We start from the raw sequence: 21,221 nt of genomic DNA on the forward strand, positions 1-21,221 counted from the left end.
CAGCCGCCCGCGCCCCGCCGTCGGCAGCTGGGGCGGCACCGGAGAGGCTCAGCCCCGCCCGCGAGGCACCGAGACGCTCTAGGACGAGCGAGGGGGCGTCAGGCGAGCGCTTATGACTGTATATGGCGAAGGGGATCGCTCGTGGGTGGGGTCGGTGCTTCACTGCTGGGGCGCGGGGGGGGGGGGGACAGAAACCGAGGAGGTTCAGGGCCACCTGGGAGGCATGCCAGCTGCCTTGCTTTCTAAGCGTGTGGGCCGCTCGGTGGAAGTGAACTCTGCACATGCTCATGGTCACGTTTCTCTATGACTTGTCCTACACGTGTTGAAAAGGTATTCCAGGAATTCTCAGTTTTCCGGGCCGTTCCAGCTCCACAACAAGACGCAGCATACTTGCCGAAGACTCTGTAGTAGTGTGTGTGACAACAAACAGCCGACTTTCTTAAGGGGGAAGATTTTTTAAACTGGATTGATGCAAAATGAAAGGGGGCGCTATGAGGGAACAGATGTTTCAGCACCCGGCGCTGCAGGACCACAAGCCCCCGCCGGGGGACAGCAGTGTGCCTTCAGTTGAGGCTCCTACCGTAGAGGAAACGACATGGGCGATGCCAGCTATGCAAAGCTTGTGTATGTTTGTGTGTGTGTGTCTGTGATTCGAAGGAATAACTTTCATGCCTACTGCTGCCAAGGAGTTTCATTTTATATGGGCAAGAAGAAGGCGGAAGAACATTGCCTGTTTCATATCCCAGCTGCTGAGGCTGAATCGAGAGTGTTGCAGTCTAAGGAAAAGGACTCAAATCCTATCTTACTCTTTATTCACTCTCCTTGCCCTGATGGGCCACACAATGCTGCTAGGTAGCATTTATTTACCTTTGGTTCCAAAAGCCACACTCTTTCTGCTGTATAGTTTTGTTTTTAAAGATTCCCTCTTTGACATCCAAACTTATTTGCTGATCTACTCAGTCACGAACCACAACTGTGGTGTACAGAGAGCACAGGGCTACTGTTTTACTGGAGAGTAAGTCCCATTGAAAGGGACGCTGGTGGCACTGTGGGTTAAACCACAGAGGCTAGGATTTGCTGATCAGAAGGTCGGTGGTTCGAATCCCCGCGACGGGGTGAGCTCCCATTGCTCGGTCCCTGCTCCTGCCAACCTAGCAGTTCGAAAACATGTCAAAGTGCAAGTAGATAAATAGGTACCACTCCGGCGGGAAGGTAAACGGCGTTTCCATGTGCTCCTCTAGTTCGCCAGAAGTGGCTTACTCATGCTGGCCACATGACCCGGAAGCTGTACGCCGGCTCCCTTGGCCAATAAAGCAAGATGAGCGCCGCAACCCCAGAGTCAGTCACGACTGGACCTAATGGTCAGGAGCCCCTTTACCTTTACCTTTCGTAAGTCCCATTGAACTGGGTTGGACTAATTCCTGCATAGGATTAGCCAGCAGAGCCCATCAAACACCACAAAGTACCGCAGAACAAAAACTATCCAAATGGATCCGGGGACTTTTATCAGCCTGGGGGCCACATTCTCTCATGGACATATTTCTTGGGGCCACTTGCATTGCTGAGAGGGGCCAGAGGAAAGTAGGTAGGATTATGGGTGTGATTCTTTGCCTTTGTACAGTAAGCCACATTCTAGGCATGCCAAAGGCAGAGATTTATATACACACATCTCTATCTAGGCAAGGGCCATTTTTACAGTTCAAGAGCACTTTCCAGCCAGGCAAAAACTTTTGAAGAGAGTGTGGAGGAGGGGCATGGCTTGGGGACAGTTCAGAAGATGGAAAAAGGGCCACATTTGACTTCCAGGCCTAAGGTTCTCCCACCTGACCCAGACAGACTTGCCAGCTATCAGGAAATCCTCACATTTTAGGTAAGTCCTGGGTTTGGAGCTTGTTTGGTGTTCTAAGTTCTTATTTAAGGAAAACCATCTTGGGTGTGTGAAATATTTATTTGTTACACGTGCATATCACCTTTCCAAGGCACATAGCACTGTGTTTTTATCCCAAAGCAGCCCTGTGAGGTAGGATAGGCTGAAAGATTGCCGTTCTCTTATGGCCACCCAGTCTGCTTCATCATTAAGTAGCGATGAGACTTTTTGCTTCTCACACCCCAGTCCAACACTCCTGCCTATTGTGCCACACTAGCTGCCGAGGAGCATTTGGCAAATGTATGCCTCCTCAACAGGAGCCTTGTGTTTTATTCTCTCACATCCCCCACCTCATGCAACCGCGGAGATGAAAAACAAACTCCATGTGGGAAAGTTCCCAGCCGGGTTATTTTGGCTGCCTTGGGTGGAAACGTGTTATCGGCCTATGTGACTCAGGAGCAACTCAGACACCGTCTGCTCCCAGCTTCCCTTCCTGGGATGGCCTGGTATTAACCCATCCAGGGCTAGCAGGAGGTCAGTTCTGCTTCAACAAGCTTGCCCTGAGGCTGTAAGGAAGGAACATGGGCTGTTTTTGTCCATGTCGTGCTTCGGCTGGTTTGGGGTGGCTTTCAGTCTTGAGCCTCACCACTGCTCTCTGAGAGTTGATGTAGTAGACTGGCAAGGAGGAGTGTGAACCGTGACCCAGAGCCTGTGTGATGGTTAGTGTGTTGGACTAAGACCTAGTAGACCTAGGTTCTTCAAATCCCCACTCGGCCATGAAGCTCACTAGGTGATCCTCAGCTTAACCTACCTCACAGGGTTGTTGTGAGGATACAATGGAGTGGGAGAACCATGTACTTACTCCATGCTGAGCTCTTCAGAGGGAAAAAAATGTGGGATTGAAATGTAATAAATTAATTAATCCCCAGTTTGAATCCCTCCTCAGTCACAAACCAGGGCCTCAGCGGATTCTTGATCCCATTCCTCAACCCCATTCTTTGTGTTTCTTTACAGCATTCAACCCCAACAGGATTGCCACCAGCTTTTTTTTTTATTAATTCTCAGTCTAATTTGTTTTTATATGACATTTAGTTGTTTTTTTAATTCTAAGTTTAATTTGTTTTTATATGGCATTTTTAATATGGCATTTATCTTTGGGCCTTTCCCCACCCCCCTGTAGAACTGGCATTTCTCTGTCTTCCTCCCTCCCTTTCCTAACCGCACTGTAATACTCCTTACTGTTCAGGCAAGTCTTGGCATCCTTCAGGGCTTTATGTTGACAAGGAAATCTGCCCAAATCCACAAATGGAGTGTCTAGAGTGGGACTTTCTGGCAGGGATTTCCTTGTACGCAAGGGAGATGAAACTTGCACAGCATGCCTTATTCAGCCTTGCAAATTCTAGTCAACTAAAATTATTAATCTGTAACATATTTTTTTTACTTGCCCACCTGACCAGAGAGTTACTGGATTAGTGATTTGTGGTGTAAAAGAAACAAGTGCTGTAAACATCCCTTGCTAGTTGCCTGGAAGCATTTTTTACCGCAAGCAACCAGGTGAATGAGTATTTACAAGCGAGCACAGAATCGTATTATTACTGCCCCTCCTCAGACATTCTCACACACCTTCTGTGCATGTTCACTTGCGCACACACTTTTGCTCTCATCTTTCTTCAGACACCATGTAAATAAACATGCTTTGTGACAGCTGTGAGGATGCTCATGTTTTATAGCATGTTATAGACAGTACATACACTGATGCACTTTCCCCCATACTGTACCACTCAAAAGACAAGACCTTCCACATTCTGCATCAGTTGCTCGCAATGCACCACCACTCTCTGCACATTTGCAAAACATAAAAGCAACACTGTTTTCAGCCAAACGTGCACTGTGCGCTAAACATATGCTGTGCCATGCTTTACACTAAGAGTTCCTCACCCCCCACAAACACACCCACAGGCTGTAGTTAGTATACCCCTACATACTCCCACCTACCCTCTGCAGGCTTTGACAAGTCCCCCTATCACAAACCCCACACCACGTATATCACCCTCTCTGTGCACATATACACACACCCTGTCTCTGGCGTGCGGTTCCTTGGCAGCTGTTCTGCTCTAGGCACGTCCTAGTTGGAGAAGCCGCCCACACTTAAAAACAGATGATTTCACAGAAAAGCAAACAGGGGAGGCACAACAGGGGAGGAAGAATATTTAGGAATGGGAGTCAGAGGTCAGGAAAAGGGTCCTTAGCTGTCATTGTTTAGATACTTTGGCTGCTTTGAAGCAATCTCTCTGATTGTGGGGAATGGGAAAACAAGAGAAGAGGTTGGGTGTCTTAGAATATATTTATATAGCAATTCATTGCTTAGAACTGGTGTACAATTGCCTCTGAAGTGTGGTGCATTACCCATTCGGACAGAACGGAACAACACCCAGCTCTGGAACAGGAAGTGATTAATTCCATGAAGAGCAGCCAGGGAATTTTAGGGAGCAGGAAGAGCAGAAACGGCTGGCTGGGCAATGAGCCAGAATTCTGGGGCTTGTACCCCAGCTCCAAGCCAATGTGTTTGGGCTTAGGGGTTATATGACTTTTGAGAACCAGGATACTCCACTCCCTTTGTGCCACAATAGGATGCTAGGGTGAGGGCTGGTTCTAAGTGGACATAGGCACCCGCAGCCCAAGATCCCCCCAAATCCACTCTCTTTTCTGTGCCCACTGCTTGGGCCTCAGAAGTCTGCAGCCAGCCCTGGCTCCTTACAAAACTGCCTCTCAAGCATCCCTCCCTCTCTCCCAACCAACTCAAGGCGTCATCTGTTCCGTCTGGTCTCTGCTTAGCGGTGGTATTCCAGCAGCTGGCAAAGCTGTAAACAGGCAGGTAGACAAGCCAACACCCCAGTGCTGAAGCCAAGTTGCTCCTACCTGGTCATTAACTCCCAGTTTGCTAATGACCTTTAATAGCTGCTAATTACAGCCTGGGCAAGGGAGGGACACAGCCAGGTGCCAGTGTCCAGATCAGAGAGATCCAAAGCATGTTTAGGGGCAAGGGATGCTGTAGGGCCGGAGAGGGTGGGAAGGGAAGAAGCAGACCCAAAGGAGAAAGAGAGAGGTGGAGAATGTGTGAGTTGGGGAAGGGCTGTACCTCACTGGTAGAAGGTCCCAGTTTCAATCTCCAGGTAGGGCAGGGAGAAGTCCCTCTCTGAAGGCCTGGAAAGCTGCCTGTCAGCATAGTATTGAGCTGGATGGAGCAATGGTCTAACCTGGTATGAGGCAGCTTCCTATCTTTTTACGTCCCTTGGTGGACTGACTTTGGAGGCAGCTGTCCCAGGGGGACACAGCTGAATGAGCCTATCACAGCAAGGCCTCTGCTTTAGTCTCCAGTTGGGATTTCCCAGCTGGCAGTGAGGGGCGGACAGAGTCAATTTGGGGCTGTCCCCAAGGTCAGAACAGGGAACTACATAAATGATCCAGCAATAAAGTCACCCACCCCATTTCTGGACCATTCAATGCCCCTGTTTAGGTTGGGATCTGCATAGGGCAGGATCTTGTAGTCTGAGATTAGCAGGTGTTGGGGGAAGGAGAAGAGGATTGCAGCAATGAGGCATGGACTACTTTCCCTTATGTTGAACAGGGTTGTTATTCTGTCAATCTGCCATATCTACTTTTGGAGCACCTCTAGGATGCACCTTTATCTGTCTATTGCATTTATATCCCACTGTTTTTCCTCCCTTGCCTTCCTCCCATGGTTCTCCCTTGCCTCATTTACACCTCACAACAATCCTGTAAGGTAGGTTAGGCTAAGAGGCAGGGAATGACCCCAAGACCCCCATTGAGCTTCATGGCTGAGTGGGGATTTGTACCCTGGTCTAGTCCAACACTGGCTCTAACCACTATACTACACATGGGTGAGGATGAGATGGAGATGTCTTCCCGAATTGCTCCTTCCTTAGAGCCAAGAAATCCATAACTGTTTGGCCGCTGTGAAGTGGGAGAGCATTCGCAGTGAAATTAGTTGCAGCCAAGAGACAGTAAAATATGTCTTTGGGCTGTCCAAAAAATCAGAGTGCTTGGACTGGGATCAAAACTCTTCCACGCATCTCTCTCCTCCTCCTCCTCCTCACCCAGCAGATGTTCTCATCAGAGACCCCTCTCCCACCCTTGCCAATGCCCACTTCAGAGCAGCCACAGCTCTGACCCCGGCTAGCATACAGAGCCTTTCCCGGCAGGCAAGTGGCTGAGCCCAGGGCCCTGCTGGGAAGGGAAGTCTGCTCTCTGTGACTCATGCACTGGGCGAGGCAATCCCCCCTCCCTTCGTGACCGCAGCCACCACCAGGCTGTAGTCCAGATAGCAGCGGGGAGGAGGGAGGTGAAACACAGCACGCATGCACGCATGCACACACACACAAGAGAGCTCAACTCAATCCTTCCCTCCTTCGCTCTGTATACTTGGATGGCTCCCCTAGAATCCCCATGTGTTGCAGGCAGTGTGCTTGCCATAAGAGCTGTACACTACTTTCTAATGTGCACATACAAATGTTTGTTTAGGGCTGTGTGTGCGTGCGTGTGTACGTGCAAGCATGTATACAGAGCATCTGGCCTTGAAGGCATATGTGGTGTGTATGTGTTACAGAAGAGGAGTGGCATACAAATGTTGTGTTTTATTTTTTAATGCATCCTTTTTCTGTAACATGGCAAGTAGTGTGTGTGTTATGTCTGGCTGGGTTGCATATAGTGTGTCTCTGGGTGTACACACACACACCTTGGATTTGTGAATGGTGCTCTGTTACTGCAGCCCTATGTTTTGTGCTTGTGGACTTGGATCCCCAAGTTCTCAGGCTGTGTACACGTGTATACATTTCTGAAAACTGTGCAACCGCTTGGATTTATGAGTTTTGCTGTATGTAGTACCACAAACTTCTGTCCATTTTGCCCTGTACATCATTTAGGATAACTATTTCCATGGTTTTGTTCATTGCCTATGCGTTACCTCCAGTGCAGTGTGTCACGTATGTTCTGTGACCGTGTGTCTTTCTGGGAAGTGTTGTTTTGTGTGGTTGTGCCTCTGTGGCTGTCGGGCTAAGTGCATCTGAGGCTTCGCTACAGGTAAAGGCAGGTGGTGTACCCAGTGACCTTGTTTCCTTCACCCCTTGCTGTGGCATGCGAAGGGAAGCAGTCGGGACTTGCAGTGGGAGGAGAACAGAGAGAGGAGCCCGGCTAGCACAGTTCCCCGTTCCCATGACAGCAAGGAGACCGTGAATTGGGACATATCCCCACACCCATTATGGCGCAAGTTTTTGCTTATGTCACACACCATTGCCATGGTAGCAGCTGCTTCCTTTATTGTCTGGCAGATCCCGGGACCTCAACAATGAACTTCCTGTCATGGGAGGGAAGGAGCTTCCCAGCTGGGGGTGGAAAGGGAAGGGGCAAAGGTGACTGCTAGGACCTGAGGCCTTTCTACCTAGAGGGCTTTGGGTTCAGCCAGCTGCATAAACCACGTACCAAACAAGATCCACTGCCAGCACAAGATCCACTCCTCAAATTCTAGCCGTTTCCCACCCCCAATCACTTTTCTTCTGCCAATAACACAACATGTACATGGCTTATCCTCAGTGTGGTGTTCCTTGTTGTTTTGGATAGCCCCAAAGTCCAGACCCTTATGTCTTTATAGGTTGCCTCCCTGCAGGGGGCAGGCCTGGTGCCAGTGTGGAGCTTGATATTTGAGAACATACCCCCCACTCCCAGCTTCCCTCTCTTAACTGGGCTTGGTCTAGCACAGCTGCTGGGAAAGGGAGCGGAGCTGAGCTGACGCAGGGATAGTGTGTGGGGAGCAGCTCCCAGGCCTTGGAGTGCAGCCCAGTTTGAGTTAACCCTTCCCTGAGCCCCAATGCAGGATGTGCCAATCTGTGGGGGAGGCAGCACTTGCTTCCAGCTCTGTGGGCAAATGGCAGTGATTCACCACGGGATCCACCCACCCACCGTCCAGGATCCCCAGCTGTGTGCCATCGCAATGGGGAGCAAGGAGTAAGCCACCAAGGGGGCAAAAGAATGGGGCAAAGGCAAGTACATAGAAACTGAATGAGAAGCATAGTGCGTTACTGGCACTTCCTAAAGAGAGAATGCTTCCACATCTCTTTGCTTACTTACTAGGCACATATTTGACATGGATCTAAGATGATTTAGAGGGGAAAGAGGTGTTGTATCCAGTTTTCAAGCCCTCGTGTCCCACCTTCTCCCACATCAGCCAGCTCTCCTAGCTGTGGTCTGGAATTGAATCAATATGTACACAGGGCACTTCCAAGTTGTTGCTGTTTTCAGGTGGGATTTGACCACATTCTAGTAATTATTCAGGTTGAGTAATTATAGTTGATTGAGCAGGGGGTTGTCTTGCGCAACTCACCTGCTCTCCCAAAAGATCGTATTTTTGGCGATAAAGAAAGTAATGGGGAAATGCGCTTGGAAGTGTTGGATGGCGCTTGTTTTGATGCAACATCATCTAACCTCCCTATGAACAAATCAGAACGAATGCTCCTTAAATCAGGTCTGGGGAACCATTGACCTCCGGATGTTGCTGAACTACAACTCCCATCAGCATTAGCAAGCATAGCCAATGACCCTAATTGATGGGGCTTGTAGTTCAGCAACTAAGGGCCTGTTTCGGCACAGCTATTGTTCATGTGTTGCACAAGATCCAGGCATAAATGGCATTTCAACAAAAGGAAATGCTTCAGACCAGTAGTTTCCTAACAGTTCACACATGCAAGACAAACCCATCCACACAGAGATTTTCCTCGCTCCCCCAGTATTTTTATTTTTATTCTTTTAATTTAGTGCTGCCATAAGCTATATCTATTATCTCTCAAAGTAGCATTTCTGTTGCAGGAGCATGATTTTCCCAGCAGTCAACCTGCAATATTTTGCCACTTGGGAAATATTATTCCAGCCCACCCATTGTGATTCTAAGTGGTGTGTGGGATATCATTAAGTGTGGCAGGCACCAAACGGATCGTGCCTGAATCTTTACAAAATTGTCTGTTTTTTTCGTTGCTGTACCACTAAAGAATAGAGCACGCATGTGAACCGAGGTTTTAAAATAAAATACTAGCAAGGATTCCCTGTCATAGCCCTGTCATTTCATGAATGTTTTTATTTAGTGCTTGGAAGTCTGTGGACTTTATTTTCAGCCCCAGAGCATGAATCTCCCCTGTTTTTCTTTAACACCACAAACAGGAATATGACTGCCTTCCCTGCTACAGGTATCCCCTCCTTTCTCTTAGGTAGCAGCAGAATACTGTATTGTGATACTGACGCCTAATGCATGCTAGTGCAAATATAACACTAGTGCTAAAATCCTGTGCCCAATTTCCTGAGAGTAAGTCTGCTCAGTGGGAGGAAACTGATTTATTGGATCCATATCTTCCCCAGGTTTGGTACAAAAACTATTTTGGTTGACATGTATCGGGAGAGAGAGGGAGCGTGTCCCTGTCGCTTTTCCTTGATGTCTCAGTAGCTTTCAGTTTCATTGGCCATATAGTGGCTTTCTGGGGTAACTGTCTGAATTGGGAGTTGATGGGTACTGTGGTGCTTGGGGGATATAGCTCAGTTCTGTGGATGGTCCTGTATAGAGTTTCTCAGGTGTTCTCTCCCATGTATTCAACATGAAGCCACTGGGTGTGGTCATTCCGAGCTCTGTAGCACATTATCATCAGTACACTGAGATGGTGCAGCTCAATTCTCCTTTTCATCTTTGGCTGGTGAGGTGGTGGATCTGCTGAACTGGTGTCTGGTCATAGCAATAGACTGCATGAAGGTCAATAAACCTAAGTTCAGTCCAGACATGACCAAAATGCTATTAGTGGGTGGTTCCTCTGAGCAAAGGAACAGTCTCTAGCCTGTTCTAGATGGGGTCATACTTCAGGGTTCTCCTGGATTTGTTACTGTTAACTTGAGGCACACTGAGGTGGCCTCAGTTGTGCAGAATGCTTCCCCCCAGCTTCAGCTTGGTAGCCTAGCTATACCCTTTTCTGACCAGGAATAATTTGACTTTAGGAACCTACAGATTAGAGAACAAAAACGCCTGTACATGAAGGTGCCTCTGAAGATGGTTCGGAAACTGCACCATATGCAGAATGCCTGAGAGTCGGCAGTTTGGCATGGCACCTGTCTTAGTACAACTGCAGTGGCTGCCTATATACAATTTCGAGCCCATTATAAAAGTGCTAGTTTAAACCTATAAAGCTTTATACAGTTTGAGATCCTAATACCTAAAATAACGCTTCTCCTGGCATGAAACTACCCAGGACCTTAGATAATCATCCATGGCCTTTCTCCTTATGCCTCCCTTCAAGAGAGATTTGGCGGGTGGCAAGAAGGCAGGTAGTTGTGCCCCCCCCATCCCAGTCTATGGAATGCTCTTCCCAGAAAGGCCCCCCTAACACCAACACTTACAATTACTGTATTCTTTTTGCTTTCTTCTTCTCCTGAGCATGTGATAGAATACGATGAGACAATTGCCTTGGCTTATTTGTTGGGCATGTCCTGAGTTGTTGATAATCTTTTTGTTTTTTGAGGTTGTTGTGCTTTTTAACTTTGTTTCATATTTCTGATAAGTCACCAAGAATTAGACAACTAACAAAATAATTAAATTAATGATGAAGTAATCTCCTAGGCTCATGAGTCTGAGAATGATCAGATGGTGCCACCTACAAACACCCCCCCCAATGATGCTCAAATCAGCTGGCTTTTTCACGTTACCAAATTCATACTAAGGCTTATTCCTATATAGACATTTCTACCATGCTGTTCTAAGGTAAAGGTAAAGGTACCCCTGCCCGTACGGGCCAGTCTTGACAGACTCTGGGGTTGTGCGCCCATCTCACTTAAGAGGCCAGGGGCCAGCGCTGTCCGGAGACACTTCCGGGTCACGTGGCCAGCGTGACATCGCTGCTCTGGCGAGCCAGAGCCGCACACGGAAACGCCGTTTACCTTCCCGCTGGTAAGCGGTCCCTATTTATCTACTTGCACCCGAGGGTGCTTTCGAACTGCTAGGTTGGCAGGCGCTGGGACCGAGCAACGGGAGCGCACCCCGCCGCAGGGATTCAAACCGCCGACCTTTCGATCGGCAAGTCCTAGGTGCTGAGGCTTTAACCCACAGCGCCACCTGCGTCCCTATGCTGTTCTAAAGCAACTGTTAATCAAGGAGGCATGCAACAATTAAAACCAACAAATCATCATAAAATACTGTTATTTTAAAAATGCAAGGTGGACAAGCATGGCAGATTGGTGGGTGGTCGTCCAATCAGGGACAAGAGAGATAAAGAAACAAAAAACATCCCGAGAGAATTTTTTGCTTTCAGACCCCTTGCCTAAGAACTAAAGGCCAAGACTAGCTCATTTTCCTCTTGGCTCTTAAAGAAAAGAAGAATACCATCTGGGGTTTATCAGATCCTGTCATAACAGGCCTTGGGAAAGCCTTAAAGACCTATTTGTTCTCTTTGGTTTTCTTTTGAGCTGTTGCTGTATTGGAGGGCTGGTGGCTGGATAGTGGCTGGATAGTTGGTTTATTACAATCACTGGCTTTTATTAATGAACTGAGCAGGTTTCTGTACCTTCTCTTCTGTAAACAACATTGGGAGGGTTTCACTCACACTCTTCAAAATGTTTTAAATAATTGAAAATGAATTTCAACAGATTTTGTCCTGAAGCTGCAAAAACACACTAGGCTCTGGCTCAGCACTCAGCCAAAGATGCTGCACCCTGCCCTGCCTCATGTATTCAGTCCTGGAATCATTATGGAGTTCTGGATGCCGGATTTTAAAAAAAATATTATTTCAAGAGGTGGCAAACCAGATTCCTACACATAAGCGAAGAAAGGTGAACTCCGCATGTAGACAGTCATCTGAGAGGATCTTAAAGCATGTACTCTGCTGCACACCTTCTGTGCAGGAATTTGGAAACCTGTGATGTTGCCTTACGTGGAAAATAGCAACAGTTGTGTGTTTTTGCAAATTCAGAGGCTGTTGTGGGGGGGGGGGGCAGGCCTTGTGTGTGTGATCCTACTCTCTCCTTGTGTATTCCAAACAAGAGGCTAGAAAGAGGAAGCCACAAGACCCCCCAGAATCCTCTTCAGTTTCCCGGCTGAATGTTATTTTTATTATTTATTAATTCATGAATCATGTTTTTAATGCCTGTCAAAGTGATTTACAAACACACACACACACACATGCTAGAAATAGTTTTAAAAACAGTACACACAGTACACCTACACCCCGGATATAGGTGTAAAAACAATGCAAAATGAACATCTAAGGCAGAGACTTTTTCGCCCAGCTGGAAAAGCAAATAGCAGCATGTTTGTTTGTCGTTGAGTGCATAGGTAGTGGAAAGCCACAGGCAATCCTAAAGCATGTGCCTGTGTAATACATGCATTTGTCATACAGTTGTAGAACGGGAAGAGACCGCGAGGGTCATCTAATTCAACTCCCTGTAATGCAGGAATCTTTTGCCCAACGTGGGACTTGAACCCACGGCCCTGAAATTAAGAGTCTCGTGCTCCAGCAGACAAGCTATTTGTCACATGCATGCAAACTCTGTGTCTTTACATGTACATGGAAGAAACATAATGTGCGAAGCGGCCCAAACGGGAAGAGGCAATTGAGAATGGATGTAGCAGCGACAGGGAATGAGAGGCATAACTTTTTGGATAGCATGGGGTGGGTGTGGGGCTAGGGAAGCTTCCCACTGAGTCGATCCAATGTCTTGTGCCCTATCCAGCTCCATCTGGCTCTGTCTGCACCTCCCTGCAGGGCCCCCTCCCCGCCCTTTGCAGCTGTGTCGCCTCCGGCTTGGAGCCATTTGGATTTTGCAAACTAAGCAAGGTCAGGCCAGGAGAAAATGTGGAAGCGACAGCCCTGGGGGAAAACTAGGGTGCTGCAAGGGCACTCCCTTCAGCGTCAAAGCCTCCATAGCCGTGCTATTCCAGTGCCAGGAAGCACTGTAATTATTGGGGTCACGAGGCTATGGCTTTTGTAATAGCTGGCTCAATCAAAGCTTTCCCTTTTGCAAGCAGTGCGCCCCCAGTTGTCTTAAGGCGGCAGCAGGGTGTAGCACTCTGGCGAGAGGTGCCTGCTCCAGACAGCACTGAAACGTAGGCATTCGCAGCCATTCAGTTTGAGTAATTCCAGCCACCTCCTTCACTTCCTCTCCTAAATTGCCCAGCAGGATTGTTGTGTGGCAATTAGAGAGCAAGCTGCTCTCCGCCCCAGAGGCAGCTGCAACGCAGAGATCCCTTTATAAACAGCTGCTCATGCCCTAGAGAGAACTGTAAACTCAGCTCTGGGCAAGGAAGGCATCAGTGTTTAACTCAGTAAAGCTCTTTAATGTCTTCTGGCGGAAATGATACCGGACATTGTTGCCTGGTTCCTGCTTGCACACACAGAACTTCACTCTGTCCTCTCTGGGGCAAGCCAGAATTGTCCTAAATTATTTTCTTTTCATCTCATACCTATCCTCAGTCTCTGTTTTCGTCTCTTTGGAGAATATTGCCAACCATCGCCTGAATAATAATAATAATAATAATAATAATAATAATAATACCCCTCCCATCTATCTGGGTTGCCCCAGCCACTCTTGGTGGCTACATAATAAAACATCAAACATTAAAAACTTCCCAATACAGTGCTGCCTTCAGATCTCTTCTTAAAGTTGTATAGTTCTTTATCTCTTTGACATCTGATGGAAGGGAGTTCAGTATCCTCAAGGATTTCATTGCACACAGATCTGGAAAGGTGGGTTTTACCATCCGTTTCCCACAGAATAGTGTAGGAATCAATGGGAACCAGGTTTTCTTGTCTTGGACAAAAGGGGTACAGACCTGAATCATAGTGCTGGTAGGCCTCCTTCAGACACACTAATTCTCACCTCCACCCATTCCTCATTCTCCTATTAGGGTCCTTGGGGACTCTCCTTCCCATGTACATTGGTAACATTTTTGTGTTATGCCATGCCAAGAAAGGGCGTTCTCACATTCTGTAATTCAACTGTAATATATTCAGGCCAGCTGGAGCCAGGGATGAGGAACCATTTCAGCCCAGGGGCTACATTCCCCTATGGGCAAACTTCCAGAGACCACATGCCAGTGGCAGGCTGTGCCAGAAGCAAAAGAGGGCAGCGGGGGACATATGACCTGGGCAGAGGGGTGTGTGGCCTGGGGAAAGTCCTGAAGGCTATAAAAAGAGTCCTGGAGAGCCGCAGTTGGACCCCGTGAGCCCACCCCTGAGCTGGAGTATTCATTTAGTTTTAAAGCATCTCACTTCCACTTTCTCTCTTGTACCAACAGCATCCACACATGCACACAAAAAAAGTGGCTCAAATGTGCTTCGTCATGTCCAAGCGCAGAGTATCTTTAGATTGAATCAGAAAAGTATTTGGCCGCTTGTGCTTATTCAGGAATAGGACCTGGAGTGTGAAATCCCTTGAACTCCATTTCTGGGGTTGAGATCTGATTCCTAGAGCAGGAGGAAGCAGGGAGAACCAGAATGTCTGGGTTCTGTATGTCCTGTTCGGGAAAGGAAGGGGTTCTGGGTTTCCTAACTCTGTCAGTGACTCAGGCCGCAATCCAGTTATTCTAGACCATCCAGTTGCTTTTAATAGGGCCACTCCAGAATAAACGGTCTGTGGAATGAAACTTCAGTGTGTTCTTCCTCTCTTTGCTCTGTGTGCCCTGAGCCAGAATCAGTATCCTGTAGGAAAGTACAGATGAACAATGACTCCATGGTTCAAGATTATTGGCAGTGTGAGACCAGCCATGTGCTCACTTGATTCTTGTCCATTTAGGCTGATCAAAGCAGCCAGGGGAATGGGTGAGGAGAATGGTAAATGCCTCCTTAGAGAAAGACATAGTTCTATCTAACCTTAGGATCACTGTGAAAAGACTACAACTGAAAAAAACAAACACATTCTTTAGATCCCTCTGTATTGGATGACTACCCACCAGTCTCAGATTTGCCATTATTGGGCAAGTTTCCAAGTGGCACCTCAGTTTTGGTAAGGGGTTGTTGGTTTTTGATGAAATTGATTATTTAGACCCCTTTCTATCTGATTTCAGGCCTGGTTTGGGGACTGAGACAGCTTTGGTTGCATTGGTAGGCAATATTTGTCAAGAATTTGACAGGCAGAGTATGTCCCCATTGGATCTGCTGGACCTCTCAGTGATGTTCAGCTCCATGACCATAATACAGTATCCTTCTGGAATGACTGATGAAGTCTTGAGTTTAGGAGGAACCATTTTACAGCAGTTCCACTCCTTCCTTGAAAGTCAGTTCGAAAAGGTAGAGTTGGAGGACTTGGTGCCTTGGCCACTGGGTTATGGTGACATGCAGGGTTAGATCTTGTCCTCCTGATTATATAAATCTACATGAAGCCACTGATAGAGATCATACATGAATTCAGGGTGCACTGCTACCAATATTTAGATTACTGTACTTCCAACCTCACTTCTCCTTTTCATCTAACAAAATGAAAGCTCTTGATGTTCTAAAATCAGTGAGTGGATGAGGGCTTTCAGTAACTGAAGCTTAACTCAGACAAGACAGTGGTGCTCCTAGGTAGAAAGGAGATGAATTCTGGAATAGGAATTCAAAGTGTTTTGAAGTGGCAGCTGCGGCCAGAAGTGCCTTTGGTCAGCTGAGGCTGCTGTGCCAGTTGCATCCTGAGGTCAGACCTGGCTTCAGCAGCACATGCCTTAGTGACATCTAGGTAGGATTATTGAAGCACACTTTATGTGAGGCGGAGTGACTAGCTGTTGGACACAGGGCTCCAGTACTGGGCTATATAAATCATTTGTGGATGTGAGATAGGGGAATTAAATTATGTGTTGCCTCTGTGCGCAGGTATGAATATGACCTGTGCTCACTAGGTGGTCTTACACAAGCCGTTATTTCTTAGCTTGTCTCTCCCTTCCCATTTGCAGAATGGGGGATAATGACACTGATATTTTTTAAAATGGATTATAGCTACTGTATTTCCATACAGCAGTTTATTGTGGACTCAGTGCTGCCCATCCATGCAAAGGTCTCTCTTTTTTGGTACAGTCCACACAACATCCTCATCAAAATGCCATCCAATATCCGCCCCCCCCCTCATTAAACCACATTTACCATTTCTGTGGGATTTTATTTACTTACTGGATTTGCTGCATAAACTGTAAATCCAGTTTAAATGGGGAAATAATGCAGGATGGCATTTATATGAGGGCCTTTGACAATTTGTATTTATTAAGTTTATATCCATCCATTCCTCCCAAAGGAGACTAGGTTGGCAAACACCAAAGTAATGGAACAGCTGATAAAAAAATATGAAACTGTAAAAAAAAAAAATCCACGCACGAGCAGCCCCAGACCACAGTAAACCATTCTGTGGAAGCACCTTAACTGCATGTGAAGCACTTTGAAGACTTGAAATCCCAATGCAAGTGTCATGTATGAACTCAATGTTGTTGTTGTTTTGACTATACACGATTTTGCCTTTAGAAGCAATCCCCGAGATGTAACCCCCACATAAGTTGTGGGCTTACTGTACTGTTCCAAATGCACTGGAAACCAACCAATGGGAATACCCTGCTGTACGCCCGGCTGTATACTGTATAGTGCACGTTCATAGGCAGATCCTGCCTCAGAAGGCCCAGACTGGCCGGACTATTTCCTTGTCCTCTGGCTCTGTCCATCATGGTGTGGGAAAGCCCTGTGACTACACACGCCTCTTGTTCTCGTTTTTGCATTGACATTTCTGTAAATTGGGGGGGGGGGGATATAAAAGTTCGTTTTGATTCTTAGCAAAGGAAACCCTAACCTCACTCCTGCTCCTCCTTGATGTATGTATAGACTGCAAGCGCACCTTCCTCCCCGTTTCCCGATACGAGTCAATGCGGTCTCCAAGTCATGTCATCTTCCCCTTATGTTCATGTACACACAAAACATCGACGGTGAGGAGGAGGGAGTCGGGGACGCGCCCGCAGATTTCCCCCCTTAGGAGCCCCCGGGGGTTGCTCCCCCCTCCCGCGGAAGTCTTTAGCCCAGGAGCGCGCGGCCTTACTCTCCGGTGCGAGAGGCACTCTGCACGTGCACGTCGGAATTCCTCGCGGGCTCCGGGGTTACGCTTTGAAAAGCTTGTTCTGAAGGCTCGGCCAGTCGCAAGGCGAGGGTGTGTTTGTGTGTGTTGACTCTTAGCAGCCAGGCAACGTGGTTAGGGTCGCTTCGGCGCTGGGGGGGGGGCCGACACTGGAGGGGGCCCTGCTCCGCGACTAGGACCGGGGAGGAGAAGGGGACGGCCCGCTTTGCCGCCCCTCCTTCCGGCCGTATTGTTAACCCCGGAGTGCCCGACCCCAAGGGCCGTGGAGCCTGAGCGGATGAGGGGACAAGGCAGCTCCCTGACTCGGCACTTTCTGTGCTGCTGACTTGGGGCTTTCGGGGATCCCTGCCGCCGCTCCCCGGCGAATGCGTCGGAACTGGCTCTGCCCCCGCAAAAGGGCAGCGGGTTCAGCCGGGCTGCGTGCGCGCGCGCGCCTCGCCCTGCCCTCTCCCCTCCAGGATGTGAGCAGGGTTCCAGGAATGAGGTTGAACCCGTTGGGCCGGTCCCCGCCTGGAGGCCCCGGAACCTCATTCCCTGGCGCTGAGCAGGCCGGACCCGGGAGCCACAACCTCTTCCCAACGCGCTGGCCCGGTGCCAGACCCAGCGGCTCCTTGTACCGGGCTTCGTTAGGTGGGAAAGATGGGCAGCTGCAGGCAGGGAACTTTGAAGGGGCTGGTGTGTGCCATTTCACACACACACACCCTTTCTAATTGACCAAACAGCTCGTTTATGCTTCATGATAACTTGGCTTGTTAAAGCTTCTGGGGTCTCGCCCGTTTCTTCAGGAACTCTGTGCTTTACCTTCTTATTTTGCCATCACCACGCTCCCACTTTACAGGAGGAGAAACTGAGGCTGAGAAATCATGACTCACGCAAGGCTCCGTCACGCTTTGAGCCCCGCAGCAAACCCCTTGTTTGACGTGGGGCCTAGTTCTCAAGAACAGATGAGATGTAAACCTGTTTCCAGATAGTACTTCTCAGATTTCAAAAAGGGGCTCACATAATGGAATGCTCACACGCTACTAAGTGTTGAAAGCTAGTGTGTTGGCAAGATCCCTTCCTTTCTCTGTACAGGGAATTTGGTGTGTGTAGGTGTAATGCAGTCATGTGACATGGCACCATCCTGACACTAGTTTACTATCTAATCTGCTGTGAGAAGTAGGGAGCCACAGTCAGCTTCACTTCCCTGGCAATGGTACCCCTATAATATATGCGTTTGCATACAAAGCTTGTTGCAAACATGCCTTGTATTTTTCAAACAAACAAACAAGTAAAGTATTTTATTTGTGTTGTTGTTTAGTCGTTTAGTCGTGTCCGACTCTTCGTGACCCCATGGACCAGAGCACGCCAGGCACTCCTGTCTCCCACTGCCTCCCACAGTTTGGTCAAACTCATGCTGGTAGCTTCGAGAGTGGAGTACATTTTATTTGTACTCCACTCTTAATCCATGGCTGGGATTTCTGCTCCTGCAGGTTCAGCATTCTATCTACTAGTGTTGGTGTCCAGTTTATGATGAACACCATGAACTTGGGTCTAAGGGGGAACTCATGAGATCATGAGGAGCAGGGCTTTGGTGGTCCATTGCTAGAGATGAAAAAATATATAAGGGACACCTGGGTGATTTGGTCTCTGTAGCCTCTGAAACTGGGTATTTCAGAATGAAAGAACTTTAAAATAAGGGGTATTCCCTCAAATCATAAGACATCTAGCACCTCTAACCTCTTCTCTCTGCCCCATTCTCTGGGGGCAAGAGCACTGGGAGAGTCAGTGGAGGAGGGGAGTTGAAGGATCTTCTGGAGCAACAGCCTCTGTCTCTGACATCAGACACTTCCTCTCACTCTCAACCACTTCCTGAGCAGCAGCGCATTATTTTCTGCTGGTCGACTGCAAAGTAGAGACCGGGCATGGGGGGAGGGAATACATGCTTGCAAGCACATGGCAAGGGAATGGCGGGTTGGTTTTGCTGCATAACCTCTCCTGATTTTCTACCCTGAAATGTAGAACTCGGAAATAAGAGTTCACTTGCACTCCAGTGCTCACGGTCCCAGCCTCCCTCCCCCACAGCAGCAGGAAGTCTGGAAGCTGGAGTTCTCTCTCGGCTCTGCTACCGACTCCCTTAAGTTCCTTGGGAAAGTCCCTGACACTCCCTAGCTCTTTTCCCCATTAGCTCAATAAGAATAACAATAAAAAACGCTTGGAACCACCCATTTGATCTCTGACACGTTTAGGGCAGGGAGGTTTTAATGATTTTATCATTAGGATCCTTAATGAGCATGGCAGGATTCTAGGTTTTGAAGCGGAGGTGATGTACTAGGGACAACTGCCAGACCCTTTAGCCCTATAGCTCTTGGGTACCCAGGTGTTCAGTGCTTGCCTCCTAGAACTGTCTGGAAGAGGCGCAGGAAAACATTGGCAGAGGCTCTTGAGTCTCAAGGTGGGGCGGGGGATTGCTGAGGGGAACCCATTCTTTGTGGTTCAAGGCTGGCTCTGACTCATACCTGGGCTAGAAGCTACTCTGCAAAGCTGACCCGACTAGAATACCCCTTCTGGATTGTCTGAACTGTCAACCTGTCCTCACATAACCTGTCTGGGCCTGTGGTTTGTCATGTTCTAACAAGGCTATGCCATCCCTTTCAAGTGTCCTACCCTGACTGAAGCACATCCCCTTTTCTGACTGAGATTCTCACCATGTGTTTATGTTCTTCTCCATTTCTCTACCAGCATGTTTATCAGGCTGCTGGAGACTGTTGTGGTAGCAACCACAGAAACTACCAGCGAAACTCCTTCAGAAATTGCAGGTTCCCTATATTTCTAGGCAGGATTGTGATTGTTAGAAAAATCTAACACGTTCTCTCAAATACCTGTGTCCCCCTAGTTTTTCCAAAAGCAATTCCAGTTTTACAGAGTGACTCACCTGTAAATGTCATCCCTGCTCTCTAGGGCCTTCTGATACAGGTTATCTGAATCACGACTTTGTGCCTGGGGAAGACATCTAGAACTGAGGATCAATAGAACTGAGTGGAACTGACTTGTCTAGAATATATTTCCCAGCTGGGTTTGGATGAACCTCTCCCTTTGGGGTAACACAGAGTGGGAAGGGATGGATGAGAGAAGAAATGGGGAGCCTTTGCCTCTTCCTATGTTGTTGTGCTATAACTCCCAGCATCCCTGTTGTCTTGGGCTAATGGGAGTTAAGAGTCCAACAACATCTGGAAGGCCACAGCATCCCTGAATTAGAGCCAGCTTCGGTTTACTGGGCCATGTGAATCTTCTGAACCCGGAGATCAAAACACTGGGAGACAATAGGTGTGATTCTTTGGAGAGAGTTGTGATGTTTAGCAGTATTTTGCAAACATTTAGGGTTCAGTTCACTCATGGGAGGAGGAGATTGTCAAAAAAAGAAAGAAAGCCCAATTGCTCTTTCCATCCCAGCCTGTGCCATCCCACGCAGCTGTCTCCCAGCTGTGTAAAGGAGTATATTTATAGGAAGGAGAAGTTGAGCAGGCCTTAAAGTCCCTAAAATTCATGGGTGTCGGTCAAGCAGAGGAAGAGAAAAAACAGGAGGAAGAAAAGAACATTCAGAGCCAGGGATCCTCGCAACAGAATAAAATGACTTGCAGTGGCCCTTGCCTCCTAATTAATTAATTAACCCCAATTTTAAAAAAATTCTGGAGTAACTACTGTTTTCCTGGAACTTCACAATCAAAAATATGAATTGTACACACACACACACACACACACACACAGAGAGAGAGAGAGAGAGATGCTCTAAAAGTTGTATTACGGCTATTCTATATCTATCTATCTGCCTATCTCTCTCTTAAAAACACATTTTTCAGCCAGCTCTTCAGCCAAAAGGGTTCCCAGAGCAGCTGACAAAGTTCACTAATAATTCATAATTCATTTACTGCAAATACGGGACACCCAAGGGGAAATAATGTGTGTTAAATCTGATCTTGAACATGAGAGTTGTCGATCCACCCTTGGATTCTTGCCATAGCCTAGCAAAAAACCAGTGCTACAGTTTTCATATATCTGGTTTTAAATTTCTAAAAGGAGGTGTTGGGATTCATTCCTATCTGGAAGTCTTCCTACCCCCACCCCGTACTCTTTATCACAGATACCCAACATCTGGTTGTGGTTACATATGCTACAATGAGATATTCTATAGCTATGTACTCCAAACAAAGCCAGGGCTTTGGCACTGGAAACAGGTTCCCAAGCTAAGCCC

The 21,221-nt window shown here is 47.8% G+C and overlaps 1 long non-coding RNA gene across 1 annotated transcript in view; it reads left to right on the top strand.

The window, feature by feature from the left end:
• The first annotated feature begins 35 nt into the window (after positions 1-35).
• The window catches only part of LOC309363133, a 48,143-nt gene continuing 26,957 nt past the window's right edge, over positions 36-21,221 (top strand). The window contains exons 1-2 of the long non-coding RNA XR_014165257.1: positions 36-628; positions 1,680-1,870. This is a non-coding gene — a long non-coding RNA (uncharacterized lncRNA). The remainder of the gene's footprint in view (positions 629-1,679; positions 1,871-21,221) is intronic.

The sequence above is a fragment of the Podarcis melisellensis genome, assembly GCF_964234715.1.
Source record: "Podarcis melisellensis genome assembly, chromosome: 2".
NCBI classification, from domain to species: domain Eukaryota; kingdom Metazoa; phylum Chordata; class Lepidosauria; order Squamata; family Lacertidae; genus Podarcis; species Podarcis melisellensis.